The 13,881-nt window shown below is 39.3% G+C and overlaps 1 protein-coding gene across 1 annotated transcript in view; it reads left to right on the plus strand.

Moving 5' to 3' along the window:
• Nucleotides 1–13,881, plus strand: part of rnf220a (ring finger protein 220a) — a 221,413-nt gene that overhangs the window by 77,238 nt on the left and 130,294 nt on the right. Inside the window, exons 4-5 of the mRNA XM_079613459.1 lie at nt 13,497–13,608; nt 13,713–13,815. The gene's annotated coding sequence lies outside the window, so the exon portion shown is untranslated. The remainder of the gene's footprint in view (nt 1–13,496; nt 13,609–13,712; nt 13,816–13,881) is intronic.

Here is a 13,881-nt window from a genome sequence, read left to right on the forward strand (position 1 = left end):
ATTTTCTATTTTTTAAAGTCCTCTAAGTATTTAGAAAGGGTCTAAATACTATCACATCGGTTCCCTGGGTATGAATTGTTTTAAATGGGCTTTCATGCATTTATTAGCATAATTGATCTCATTTAAAACGAGTCCCTGCATTTAAATGACTATTATGAATGTGTGTAATTAATTGAGAATCTTATGAGCATGTTTGTGATTAAGACAAGGACTAAATATGCTTAAATAGTGTTGCTGCAACAATCAGAAGTGGGTTCGTTCTCGTTGCTGCACTGCAGTCAGGTGAGGTAAGGGTGTGTAGTGAAAATAGGGATATATTGAAACAAATAATCACAATATTGTTTTTTTATAATAAAATATTTTTTAAGAAAATGTTTATTTAAATTTAAAATTCGGCTAAAAAAAGGCTCTTTTTTTGAGAAAATAGCAGAATCTACAAAATTTGTATATATATATATATTTTTTTTTTCTAGTACAGGTTCTTGTTCAGCTTTAGTTTATTTTGCAGTTTAGAACTAAACACACATAGTCTAGATACTGACTAAAGTTTAGTCCACACGGTTTTGTTTGATAATGATAAGTTTGTTACATCAGTTTTGTGTATTGGGGTACATAGTGAAAGATGACTTTAATATTTTCCAACATTCAATCTCAACCACAATTGTTACAAGTATTTATTGGGATTATTCAGCATGTAGTCTTCTTTAGTAGAGATAAATCTGTTCCAGTGGTCAGCCAAAATTGTCCAATTTGCATCGCATTGAAATATGAAATGTCACAGTTCTGCTTCTACTCAATGTAGGGGTTCTTTGCATAACCTTTCACAGTTATCTACATCATGATACCCCGTCCACCATGGAGGGCTGAATTGCAGTGCAAATATAACATCGGTACAGCCTGCAGTAGGCTAATATCAGTCATCTGCAGGTGCTCAAGAGAGGTCTGTGACCATGGGGACTGTAGACATGAGTGAAATATGAGACATAGGGGAGAGAGAGATGGTGCTGCTTTTTTGTGAGAGCTGATAAGAACACAATCAGGGCATTGACACCCAGATTCATAGCGTTTAGCCTAACCATTAGCCCTCATTTAACCTGCTATGACATCCAGATAAAGTAACAGTGGCCCATGAGATACTGTCAGTTGTGAATAGGGACTTTAATCATGTATCCGTTTACCATGAATAGTCTTTCTGAGCTTTACTGTCACAGAATATGCTTTATCATACAATAGAACAGAGAGTATATCATGTTTCTGTATTCATTCTAAGGCTGTCAATTTGATATGTTAATTTAGAGCAATTAATTTTTATATAAACACACACACACACACACATTTTAACTTAACAGTAAATTACGTTAAGTTAATTACTTAATTAATTATACCAAATGAACATATCAAATGATTAAACTGGCAACCTTAGAAATAATATAAAGAACACACACGCACACACTTCAGTATAATGTAACTAATTTGAATGAAATGTTTGTTCGATTGACAGTCCTATGTCATGCCATTGTGTTTTTGCATTGATGTTTTGTTTGAAACTGTTTAGATCATTAGAGTCGTGGGTTAGCAGTTTCCTCAGATATGTTGAGCATTGGTGCTTGTGTACGCAATGCGGGTTTGAATTCAGCTTGCAGCATTTCTCAGGCTTTTCCCCCCATTTTCCCCACTTCACTTTCTGTCCTTTCTCTACTGGGTGTCTAAACTGTGTCTAGCACTGCCAGGTCCAAATCCGGGGGCAGCTCTGTTTGTTAGATTCACTAGCCAGCTCCACCAGGCCAGTCAATTAATTTTCAGCAAATTAATAAGCTGAAAAAGTAAAACAGTACATTAGCTTTTTAAAGCCATGCATCACTGTCTGTAACACTTCTTCTTCCAAGAGAGAGACTAGAGTAACAGAAGAAAACATGAGCTACGAGTGTGGCGACTGTCAGTGTGCGCAGATATGAGCTAACACACACACACATTCACACATTGATGTCAGAAAGGAGGTATGGAGCCGACTGCACAGAACACACACTGGAAATGGGAGTGTGTTCCAGTTAATTGGGTGACCCCTGGGGCCAGGCTAGTGATTCTCCCTCGTGGACATTAATATTGTATGAACCTTTCAAAGCTGCGGTGTCACCGTGTGTCTCTCTCTCTGTGCCACCCTTCAACCAACAGCCCTGGCCAACGCCACCCCTCCCACTGCTACCGACACACACCCTTCCGTCTGTAGCCCTACCTATGCAGACTCCGGCTTTCATTTTCAAAGCTTTTCCCACATCCTAGTCTAGACTAGTCTGAGTTAGCACAACAAAGCCGTCCTCTCATTTTACAGCTCAACGCTGGCCTGAGTGTCGTGTCGGAGAAGGAAAGCCTGTCACAAAAAGCGGCTAATAAAACAGTTTGGGATGCCCATCTATTTGACGCACTATAAAAATGTTTTTTATTTGTGTTTTCTGTCTCTCAGACGTTTTGTAGCTCTTTGAAACTCCCAGCTCTATAAATCCAGTGTTTTCCCAGCTCTGGACGGTGAGTGTTTCATGGTTGATCATCCTAGATTTATCTCCAAATATAGTGAGGTGAAATGTACTGTCCCTTCAGACGGCAAGTTGTTTTACCGGGATTTACTCTCTGTTAAGAAGAGTTATGTACATTGTGCATTTTATACCTCCAGTCATGGAAACAAAGCTGCTTTCCTTAGAGTTCTGAAGGGCTTTGTGAATCCACCTATCAATCTCGACGCCGTCGCGCAAATTCACTCTGGCACTGGAGAGGGCTGGAGAGACGCGGTCTGCTTTTTTAAACGCCTGGTCCGCCTGCTTCAAAGTGGCTGATGGATTTCACTTCCTGGAATGTGTACTGGCTGACTTTTTGTCGCAACTGCACATGCTTGTGTTTTGCAGTGTGCTCCTACACGTGTTCAAGTTTCACTGCTGAAACGTCTGCCATTCAGAATTGAATTGATACAGTTGAATTTCTAAATTTGAGGATGCAGAATACAAAATGCAGCACTGTATTGAAATTCAAATGCAAGGAAATAGAATTAAAGTGAATTAATATAAAGACAAACTTTAATAGCTTGCCTTATTTAAAAGTTTTTAAAGTTGAAAAATGTTGACGTTAGATTGTTAATTGCATTAATGTGTGTGTGTGTGTGAATATTTTAAATATTTAAAAAAATGTCTTGGTGTTTTTTTGTCCATACAATGCTATTTTGTTTTGGACCCTAATGACAAAAACTGACAAAAACAACAAACCCCAGCAGTAACTCATATGGGTTTGGAACAACATGAATTTTCATTCACAAATATTTTTTTTGTGCATTTCCCAAAATGCATTCATTCTGTGTCCTCTGAATTGCAAGTCCCATCTTTTCAGTTCAGCTTCCTGTAGGGTGTGGTCAGTTCAATTCAAATTCACACTCGGTTCTGAATTATGTCCAACCCTGATTCACCCACATCTGTTTTGACCTTTGGTATTTAACAGGCAAAGGTCAGGGACCACATATTAGCGTGTGGCGCCGCTGGTGCTGATCTGTGGTGGCCTGAAGCGAGGCATATGTCTCCTATAACAGCAGATGACAGATACAGGTGTCAGTATCTAAGGTTTATTCCCTACGGTCATGAGCTTCAAGCAGAGCATCTAACTCCACCCCACATCCTTGTACGTCCTTATATCACTCCCTCCGTTTACCAGCTCTGTTAGTTTTACGCTTCATCCCTCTCTGTTTAATTTTTTGCGTTTTTTTCTTAGACTTTTTCTTTGTCCATCTCGCCGTCCCCCCCACCCCTTCCCTTTCCTTCCCTCCGTCCCCTCACCCTCCTCTTCTCTTCCGCCTGCGGGCTGCGAGGATGCCAGGACCCATGCTAATCATGGGTGACACATCATTGAGGGGAGCGGGCTGTTTGCTGTCAGCAGTGTTTTTGGTTCATAATTATTTCACGAGTGTCACGTCAGTGTCAGGCTCTGGGCGAGCGGAGAGAGACAGCCGGCCTGCGGAGAGGAAGAGTGGGTGGAGGGGGGAGTGTCACAAGACCTCACTGTTAGCCACTTTCTGCCCAACACCTCCACTGCCTGCACTTGGAGAGAAAGGCGAGCAAGATGAGAGGAAAAGAGACGTCTTTCAGTTTAGGGTTTGAACTTGATGGGTCACATTCACCATGTTCACAGATATTTGTACAATCTGTGGGCAAGTGTTTTCTCACAAAAATCATGATTCATCTTTGAGTCGCATTATTTATGTAAAAAAAAATTTGCTCACCAAGGCTGCATTTATTTGATCAAAAATACATTTTCTATTTTATTCTATTTTAAAATGTGATTAATTCCTATGATGGCAAAGCTGAATTTTCAGCATCATTACTCCAGTCTTCAGTGTCACGTGATCCTTCAGAAATCATTCTAATATGCTGATTTGGTGCTCAAGAAACATTGCTAATGAAAGCCATGTGAAAACATTGTTTTAATTAAACTATTAGACTACCAGGCTTAATGTTGATGTTATTTATTGAACTTAAAGCTGCACATCATGAATATACAGACAAATCATGTCCTTATAGTCTAAATGGGAAGATGATTTTGTATGGAATTTGCATTTGACCAGTAGAAGAGGTGACCTTCTTGAACATATCAAAGGTTGTTTCAATGGTGAAATTGTTCAAATTTCTTGCAGTGTTAGGATAAAATGCAGGAAGAAGTTGTTCTTTATTTAAATCTTAAAACAAAGTTCCCCCAGTTCTCTGAGCATTAAAATAAATCAGAGAAAAGCATGGATATATTTTAGTTTCCACAATAATTGAGTGGATGATTTAGCCTGGACTAAAATGCATGATGAATATTCTGTCATCATTTACTTACACTGTCGTCATGTCCTTCCAAAAACCTAATCGCAAAAGAAATGTAACATATGCACAGATAATCTTACTATAGTAGCCTGTTAATCTCAGTTTAAGTTAAATTGATCTCCAGAAACAGATTAGCCTGATTTATGAATTAATTATTCAGACCAATTTTGTTTTTTCATTGAGACCGGAAAAGAATGATTCCTTTACAAATTAGACATTGCTACTTGGCTTATAGCACAAAAGTTGTATTGACTACTTTCATACCAGGATTTTTGTCATATGGGTTGACAGACCCAGTTCACTTTTTCATTATATTAAAGTGTTTTTATATCACATTTTGTGTTTCGGAGAAGAAAGAAAGCCATACAGGTTTTGAACGACATGAGGCTAAGTAAATGACAAAATGTAAATATTTGTATAAACTGTCAAACTGTAAAAATAGCAAAAACTAAAAATGTTTTGCAACTATACTGTATATATATATATACATACAAACACAGGGGTGTCAATATTTTTGAGGGGGCACCAGTTGGGGGCAGGGGGACAACCCCCAAATAAAACTATAAAAACGATTAATTTTAATAAAACTTAAATTGCTTTCACTGCAATAATTAATGCAATGTCGTCATATCCGATATTAAATATTCAGCCTATTAGGTCTATAAGTCCTGCATCAATTAATTTTTCCAAGTAGGCCTATTCTGTGTAGCTTATAAACAAACGATTTTAAAACATTTAAGCACTGACACCGCACACTGCACCTTATCTTGGTGTTCGACAGCGCATTTCATGAATCAGAAGCTGCTCTTTGAAGTTCAGAGTTCGATCGATGGGTAAAAGTCAATTTTAACAGAAGGCTAAAAAGGTATATTTTTTAAAATTCTGGACTGATTCCCCCAACCACCACCGCACGCGAATACTCGATGGTTCTGAACGAATCGCCCAGGCTGTGTTACAAACTTTAGCTTCAAAACGAAGAAATTTACCAAAAGAAGACAACTTCAGGGCATTATTCATTTTGTACCCGCAATATTCTAAGAGTAGAGTTAACTTTATAGTTACCTATACACAATGTGTTAACTATAGCTTATCGGATAAAACACGTTGCCCAATTATATTTGAAAGGATTATTGCCGCTCCCATAGACAATAAACATCAATGTATATTTTAAAAAACTATAAATGTTTTGCTTGTCCTTATCTTTTCTTAAATGTCAGAATCATAAATAAGCATTATATGGTTAATAACGCTAAACAGTTGTGATATGACGCATGTGATGTGTCCATCTCTGTCTCAGTGCCCGCCAAAATGCAAATGCAGATTTGAATATAACAGTTGATAACGTGACGCACTGAAGATTCTAATCACACTGGTGTGATTGTACGATTGTTCATTGTTAATATGATTGTTAATTATCAATTTTATTTTATTTTTTTCTTATGGAAGCTGCATTCTAATCCATTTGGCTCAAAAATCGGTTTGAATGGGCATGACGCCTCTCTCTCTGTGTGTGTGTGTGTGTGTGTGTGTGTGTGTGTGTGTGTGTGTGTGTGTGTGTGTGTGTGTGTGTGTATATATATGTGTGTTGTTTTCAGAAATCTCCACTCTGCCACTTAATTAAATGCAATCCAGACACACCAATGAAGTAGAGAAAGAAAAGAAACAGCGGCAAAAAAAGCAAGTGAAGACAAACCCCAGTTGATGGTTAGGACAAAGACGGCAGGTATACGGTGCATCCAGTGGAAATGAGGAAGAACAAAGGGGAAGAGGAGGAGGAGGTTTTGCACCCTGTTTTTTCAGCCCTCTCTCTGGTGTCACACACGTCACAGGCTGAGGAGGAGGGAAGCAATCAATGATTTAAACAATAATGCAGCTCTCTGTATTCCCTGTCACACTCTCGCCTGCTTGCCGCTTCGAGGACTGTCACACACTGTCTCCGCCTCGACAGCTTATCTCCCGCATGCTGCTACTCCATCTTGTAGCTGTCCGCCAGTGTCCTCACTCACTCTCTCCAATCCCTTTCTCCCTCTCTCTCTCTCTCCCACATCCTCTCCATCGTTCTTCCAACCTCTCGTTCTCTCTCCCTTCCCGACTGTGTTACTCACATGATGCCTTCACTCCTGGTTAATACACTGTGTCCCTATCTCACGCTGTCGCTCCATTCCCTCTTGCGCTCCTCGTGGAGTGGCAGGGCCGGTAGCCCGGCACAGTTTTAATGGATTGTTTTCAGAAGGTAAATGTGGAAGTTCTTTGGCTGATGCAGCTGGCCTTCTGTAAGGCGTAGAAGCCAAGGAGACAAGTGGACAGGAACTCTCTCTCTCTCCCGATTTTCCACTGTCCCCATACCCATTTCCTTCTGCCATTTCACACACTGCGGCTCTAGCTTAAAGGTATCAGCTTAAATTAAACTATCGGGACAAACAAATTACATCTGTCACCTTTGGTTTGCATGGACTTGACAGGAATTCAATGAAGGCCTCCATGTTTGTTTGGTGGAGTTCTAATCACACTTCAGTGATGGCTGCTCCAATCAGGCACTTGGATAACAGACTTGCTGTTTCACGGCTAAAGTTCAAAGGTTACACAAGAACTGGTCTGTAACCTATGTGTGGAAAAAACGAAATCCCATGAATCGATGTCGCAATGGCCAAGCCGCGACCAGACGTGTGGCGGCTCGTCTCCGGGGAGCGCTAATCTCTGCGTCATCAGTCAGAATGCTGAAGTTCGGCTGAGCTAGGGGTCAAGGGTCAAGCCCATCGGCCTGCTGACAGCCTATCCTTGCAGCTCCCAGCATGCAGCTGGTTTTAGGCTATCAGTGGGACAGCTGGAGTGAGAGAAGCTCATTATGGGCTTTTGACTGCAGACGCCGGAACCACTGGGAGCAGATGCGCAGAATGGCACCGAAGCTGCGGCAGGCCTGTAATGGAGCAGAGATGCTGAGCGCAGGTGATACGTGTCCTGTGAACTCAGGGGGTGTAAGATGGTATTGGAAGCCTACCGCTGCTGCTCCAGAGATCTGCTCAGATCACAGGCTTCTTTTTAACACGACCCCGACACGACAGGGAAGCCCAAAACTCGCCTCTAATTGGCAAGCCATTCATTTCACATTCAGATTGTTGTTTCACTGCAGTTCTGTTCTTTTTCCTTCAGATCTGAAATGGCAGAATACTTGGACCTTAACATATCCAGTCCTGTTTGATATTCTAATCTTGACCACAGAGGAAAGAGTTTGACATCAGTCAGTTGGGACCTGTCATAGCCGTAGTGCGCCATAAGAACACGCTGGGCTGGCAGGTGCAACAGATCGTCTCTCTTTAATCTTTCACAAAACAGACCGAAAGCTCCATGCAATTGTACTGCCCTATTTTGAAGGTCATAGGTCAAAAGGTTACCACTTTATAAAGATAATTGTTTTAGCATTGCCTGTCTTTGACGTGTGCTGATCATCCCCTATATTTAAACTTAATGGAACGATAAATATAGAATTTGCTCTCAGCTTGAATGGAAAAATTAGACAAAAGAGCAGTTTAAACCAGATTAAAATAAAGATGGACTAGAATGCGTTTGAAGCAGTTACAATTGATTATTGAAGAATGGTAATAGGTAATCAATAGTTAATATGCAATTTTATGCTTTAATAAGGGGCATTAATAACATGGAAGAAAGGTGTATGTCAGTGTTAATGAAGCTCAATGACTTTTATTGACTGCCCCTTTTTGGCCATTTCTTACCCGAAGATCCTCTTTAACACGACTACTTCTTACTTTCTAGGGTCAAGATATGTTTACACATCTAGTGCTGCAGATGCCCTCTTTAAAAATACATGGACAATAAACATCCATTTTCTTCTCTCTCTCTCTCTCTCTCTCTCTCTCTCTCTCTCTCTCTCTCTCTCTCTCTCTCTCTCTCTCTCTCTCTCTCTCTCTCTCTCTCTCTCTCTCTCTCTCTCTCTCTCTCTCTCTCTCTCTCTCTCTCTCTCTCTCTCTCTCCCTCTCTCCCTCTCCCTCAGATGCTCCCTCATTCATATTGTCCAGCTCCATCTGCCCTTGTTTGATGACACCAGTTAAACGGTGGGAGAGGAAATGGAAATTTGGGACAAAGCCCCCTGTTTTTCCAGGGGGACTAATATGTTGTGTGTCAACATCAAGGCTCTGTCCACAGAGTTGTCTCTATCTCAGGCAGTTGGACCCATGGTGCAGTGCCTGATAACAGGGCCCCATGACACAGCTCCATAATGAAGCCCATTTCGACCATTCGTCCTGTGCTAAATGGCTGTATATCTGTGATGGTCATCAATCCATGTTTTGTTTACAAAATGGTAAACATGACCATTGCACTAACATTCATTAGCCCAGTGTTCGTCCACATATTTCAATGCAACTTTTGGGATTTTGCATAAAAATGTTTTTTTTTTTTTTTTATGCGCATAACAAATAATTTATTTATTTGTTTGTTTGGATTGTTACCGAACTGATTTGTCAGATGTGGTGTTGTTCCCAGACATAAGGCATTTGCCACCAATTCCTTGCAAACATGTAATTTGTCCAATAGTTTTGTTTGCGCTCTAAACCACAAATAATTGAATGCATTTTATAGAATGGCTACAACTGTTTCACTCCTTTTTTTTGCAAAATTTATTTACAAATAGTTTTGTGATATTCTATTGTCATTCTAAATTTTGACCACATCATCTAGATGGAACATAGTTACTAGGCCTATGTACTGTTTTCAAACTCATCAACTGACAAACAAAAATAGTTAAATGTTTAAAGTAACTTAAAATGTTTATTCTGTCCGAAGGTTTTCTTTAGGACTAATAAAACCAAAAGATTAAACAACTTAGGGTTTGTTCAATGTGACATTACACAGAAGTGACAAAATGAGATACAATTGCATCATTAAACAAACGAGCCCTCAGGATTACAGCAAAAACACTAGCACAAGGACAAACCCTTAAACAGGACATCCATCAATCTAACAGGATCAATTTTCCAAAGGTCTCTGGATCAGGGATAAAGGAACGAGGGGTTAATCTCTAAAAATCATGTCCTTATTAATAATAATTTTTCAAATATCTAATGCCTGTGAAAGAGTAACTAAAATATTAATCAAAAGTGATGGCAGATTTGGCCAGTTTTCACCTTTTTTCCAAATGGAACTATAAAGTCTTGGTTGCTTTTGAGTTTTAGTTTGTTTATGTGGACTTGTTTTTTGATCTACTAATATTTCTGGACATGTTTTTTCTCTCAATGTGATTTCCTAGTGGCCACGACCAACAAATTATATGGTGCCACTGACTAAAAAAACAACCTTTCTTTGAACATCAAACTAAGAAAGCAACAGCATCTGATATTTCTGGAACAATTCAATGTGCAATTACTGTTAATTTGTCCTGATGAAATCATGTGAAAGCACTTGTCTGCTGAACTTAACGCTGTATGAGAATATTCATGTCTTTGACTTTCCACACTTAGAAGATAATTATTGTTATTACCATCACGGTTGAGATCACTCCACAAGGACATGTCAAGACAGTTAAAATCCACACACGCAGATGCGTGCGCTATACAACAGAGCAAAACGCAAAATGTCTCGTTATCACCTTCAAAATGCTAATCAATTATGTCCTAGCGTGTTTCCCGCCGAGAACACAATGTTTTATTTGTATAATTACTCCCCCTCTGCTGTCGTTTAGATTCATATATTTATAACCCATGCAACTTTATTGATTTTACAATAAGGCTGCATCATTTCTGCACTATAAACAGAACCGGGCTTTCTAAACAGAACAACAGGGTTTAGTGTAAAACAGTTGTGTTGACAGGATGTATGATTAGCTGTGCAGGGTTGGAAAGGGCCGCTTGGCAGACATAAAAGACAAGCTTTTCCTTTCAGAGGCAAATAAAGGGACACAAAGTGGACATCACATTGAATCATGCTCACAGTCAGAGGTGGCAGCTCGGCGTGCATTTGACCAATCTCCCTCGCTCAGGGCACACTTATAATCCTAGAGGAAACCACCGGAGCCGATGCGACATATACGCTGAACACACACAAACACAAAGACCCTTATTCCACTCTTGGATGTGGTTAAGAGAGATATAAGAGGGCTGGACGTACTGGCCACTTTTATTCGACTTATTCTAGCTGACTGTTATTGAAATAGAGTTTCGTTTGAGTTATTCAAGGACAGCCCTGTGTATGAATGCAGCCTCAACACCCTGGGCAAGGAACCTTAAAGCAACCGAGACAGCCATCTGATAAGGCAATTAGTGTAATATATTGTCTTGATTTGATTCATATTAGCCTCACTTGATTTACTGTGCACGGTCTGCAGAAAAGCTAAGATCCAGACAGCATGTTCCATGCCAAAGTTGATTTAAATGTCTTTCTATATCCCAGAATACTGTCAGAAGGTGTGGTCAGGCATACTTGTGTTGTTGGCACTGGGGCGGCACCATAAACGACCATCTAAAGTGGAAGTTGATCATCTGAATGCAAAGTGAAGGCAAACTAAAGAAGCATCTCATCAGATAAAGCCCCTGTTTTTGCTTTTGGATGATTATGTGAGGTTGAAGTATAGTTTTTTTTTGTTTAGTTGCTTTTGTAATTATACGTGTTTATCACATTAAATAAATTATATTTCGAATTTTAAGCAACCGCACAGAATGATGATAATGACAGTAAACTTCATTCCATAACCAACAGGGTTGACTCAGATTTACATTGCACTGTCATATTAATTATTTATGGAAGGTTGAATTTATGGCCCTGTCTGGGCAAGCTGCTAAATCTGAATGGCCAAATATTGAGATTTTAGCGCTATGCTTTTAAATCACCCCTTGATTTGTCTCTGCTTGTTTGTCAGTGGCTTTGCGCTTCAGGTCATGAGTGGCATTTGCTTGTGTGGCCCCTAATTGCTGAGTCCCAGTCAGACAGATGAGTGTTGATGCCTGGCACTGAGAATAGAGCTTGTGTGTGTGTGTGTGTGTGTGTGTGTGTGTGTGTGTGTGTGAGAGAGAGAGAGAGAGAGGAGAGATGGAGAGAGAGAGAGAGAGAGAGAGAGAGAGAGAGAGGGTGATGAAAAAAAAACCCCTGATAAAATATTGTTACCAGTTCATGAACATGGAGTGCTAAAGATTATAACTCAAGCTATGAATAGACTCACTGGATCCCTTCAGACCCTTTCATTATATTATATTATATATATTTTTTTAGACATTATATATATATATATATATATATATATATATATATATATATTTTATATATATATATTAAAAAAATAATATATATATATATATATATATATAAAAAAATTATGTCTCAGGTATATGTTTATTTAATAGTTTTATATAAAATTATATAATAAAATGTAATAAATAATATAAGTTTATAATTTAACATAAAATATAATCATTTTATAATAACTTTTATCTTAGTCAAATATATTTTACCTTTACATTTTTTTAAATTAGTCTTTTACCATAAATAGTTGAACAATTTTAAGATGGAACAAATTGAAAAAAAAACAACTCTGGAAAACAGTATTATAAAGGTCTCGGTCAGGCCTGTATGGTTATACCGTAATTGTACTTGCTGTCAATTTTAAATAAAAGATCATCTGATGTAAAATTGTGAATATGTAATATGAATAAGATGTTACATTTTTTTCATTGACGATTACAGCATTGTCACTTATTTCCTTTTTTGAATGGTAAGACCGAACGTTCAGTTTCTTAACAACGCTGGGCTGTATCATTTCCCAACTAATGGAGCAGCAAATGGGATAACAAGGCCCTCTAGATTTGTTGGCTGTCCCTGAAATTAGCACATTTACGAGCTCTGTCTAAATTAAACAAATCATTGATTTTATGTAGGGGAGTTATAGCACCATATTCTGAAATGGAGTCTGGGAGAAACTTGATAGCAGTCGGGTTCCCCTCTCACTTTCCCCTCATTCCTGATGCGGTTTCCTGTTAAGAGAGAAAAGAAACAATCTCTCACCCCCCCCCAGGTACTCGGTGCCACACCACCAAGAGGAAACAAAGCCTCCGCTCCTCAAACGAGCGAAAGTCGTGTCCCCCTGTTGGAGTGTGACACACGCCGGGCCCTGCCTTTAGTTAAATATGAAAGCGCCGTGCATGCATGCATGCGTGTGTGTGTGTGTGTGTGTGTGCGTGCGTGTATTTGGAGAGAGTGACTGCCAGGACTCACAGAATCAGCTGCAAAACCATTTTTAGAGCTCTCGTTTCCCCTTCTCTCCCCGTCGCCTTTGATCATGTAGCACTGTCTACAGTATGAATGCTTACGCGCTCGCTCTCCCCCTCTGTCTTTCACACTCTCTGTTCTTTTGTGTGTATTTGTGCATGTGTATATAGAGACGTCGCAATAGATCCATTGAGAGTGATGGGTGTCCTCGGGTTTGGATTTAGATAAGAAGAGAGGCCTTGTGTAATTCTGGTTTTAAAAAAAGCCAAGCGGCCCGGATCAGCTTCCGTGCTGGGGTGAATCATCTTCATGACACCTAGAGTACAGGAAGCGGTTGAGGAAAAAAAGGGAAAGGAATTTAATGATTGTTTTTTGCAGGAATCTCACTGTGACATACTTATCTGCCATTTCTATCTTTGTCTTTATTTCTCTTGTTTTTCTTTTCAGGCTCTACGATGGATACAGGGATCATTCCATCTCATTTACGAATCCGACCCATACTCGTGTCTACTGAAAAGTGTATAAAGGGTTAGTTCACCCAAAATGAAAATAAAAAAAGGTATTTTGAAAATGTTTTTTTGTTTTTGTTTGTTTGTACAATGAAAGTAAAAAAAAACACTGCTCCTCAGCGTTCTTTAAAATATCTTATTTTGTGTTCCACAGAAGAAAGGAAGTCATACAGGTTTGGAACAACATGAGGGATAGTAAATGACAGAATTTTAAATTTTTGTGTGAACTATCCCTCCACCATCAGGTGAAAAGAAAGGTGATCTCCTAGTTCTGATTGGTTTTCATTCATATTGTAACTGTCAATCATTTCTACAGCAGCACC

This window comes from Phoxinus phoxinus, assembly GCF_949152265.1.
Source record: "Phoxinus phoxinus genome assembly, chromosome: 5".
Classification (NCBI taxonomy): domain Eukaryota; kingdom Metazoa; phylum Chordata; class Actinopteri; order Cypriniformes; family Leuciscidae; genus Phoxinus; species Phoxinus phoxinus.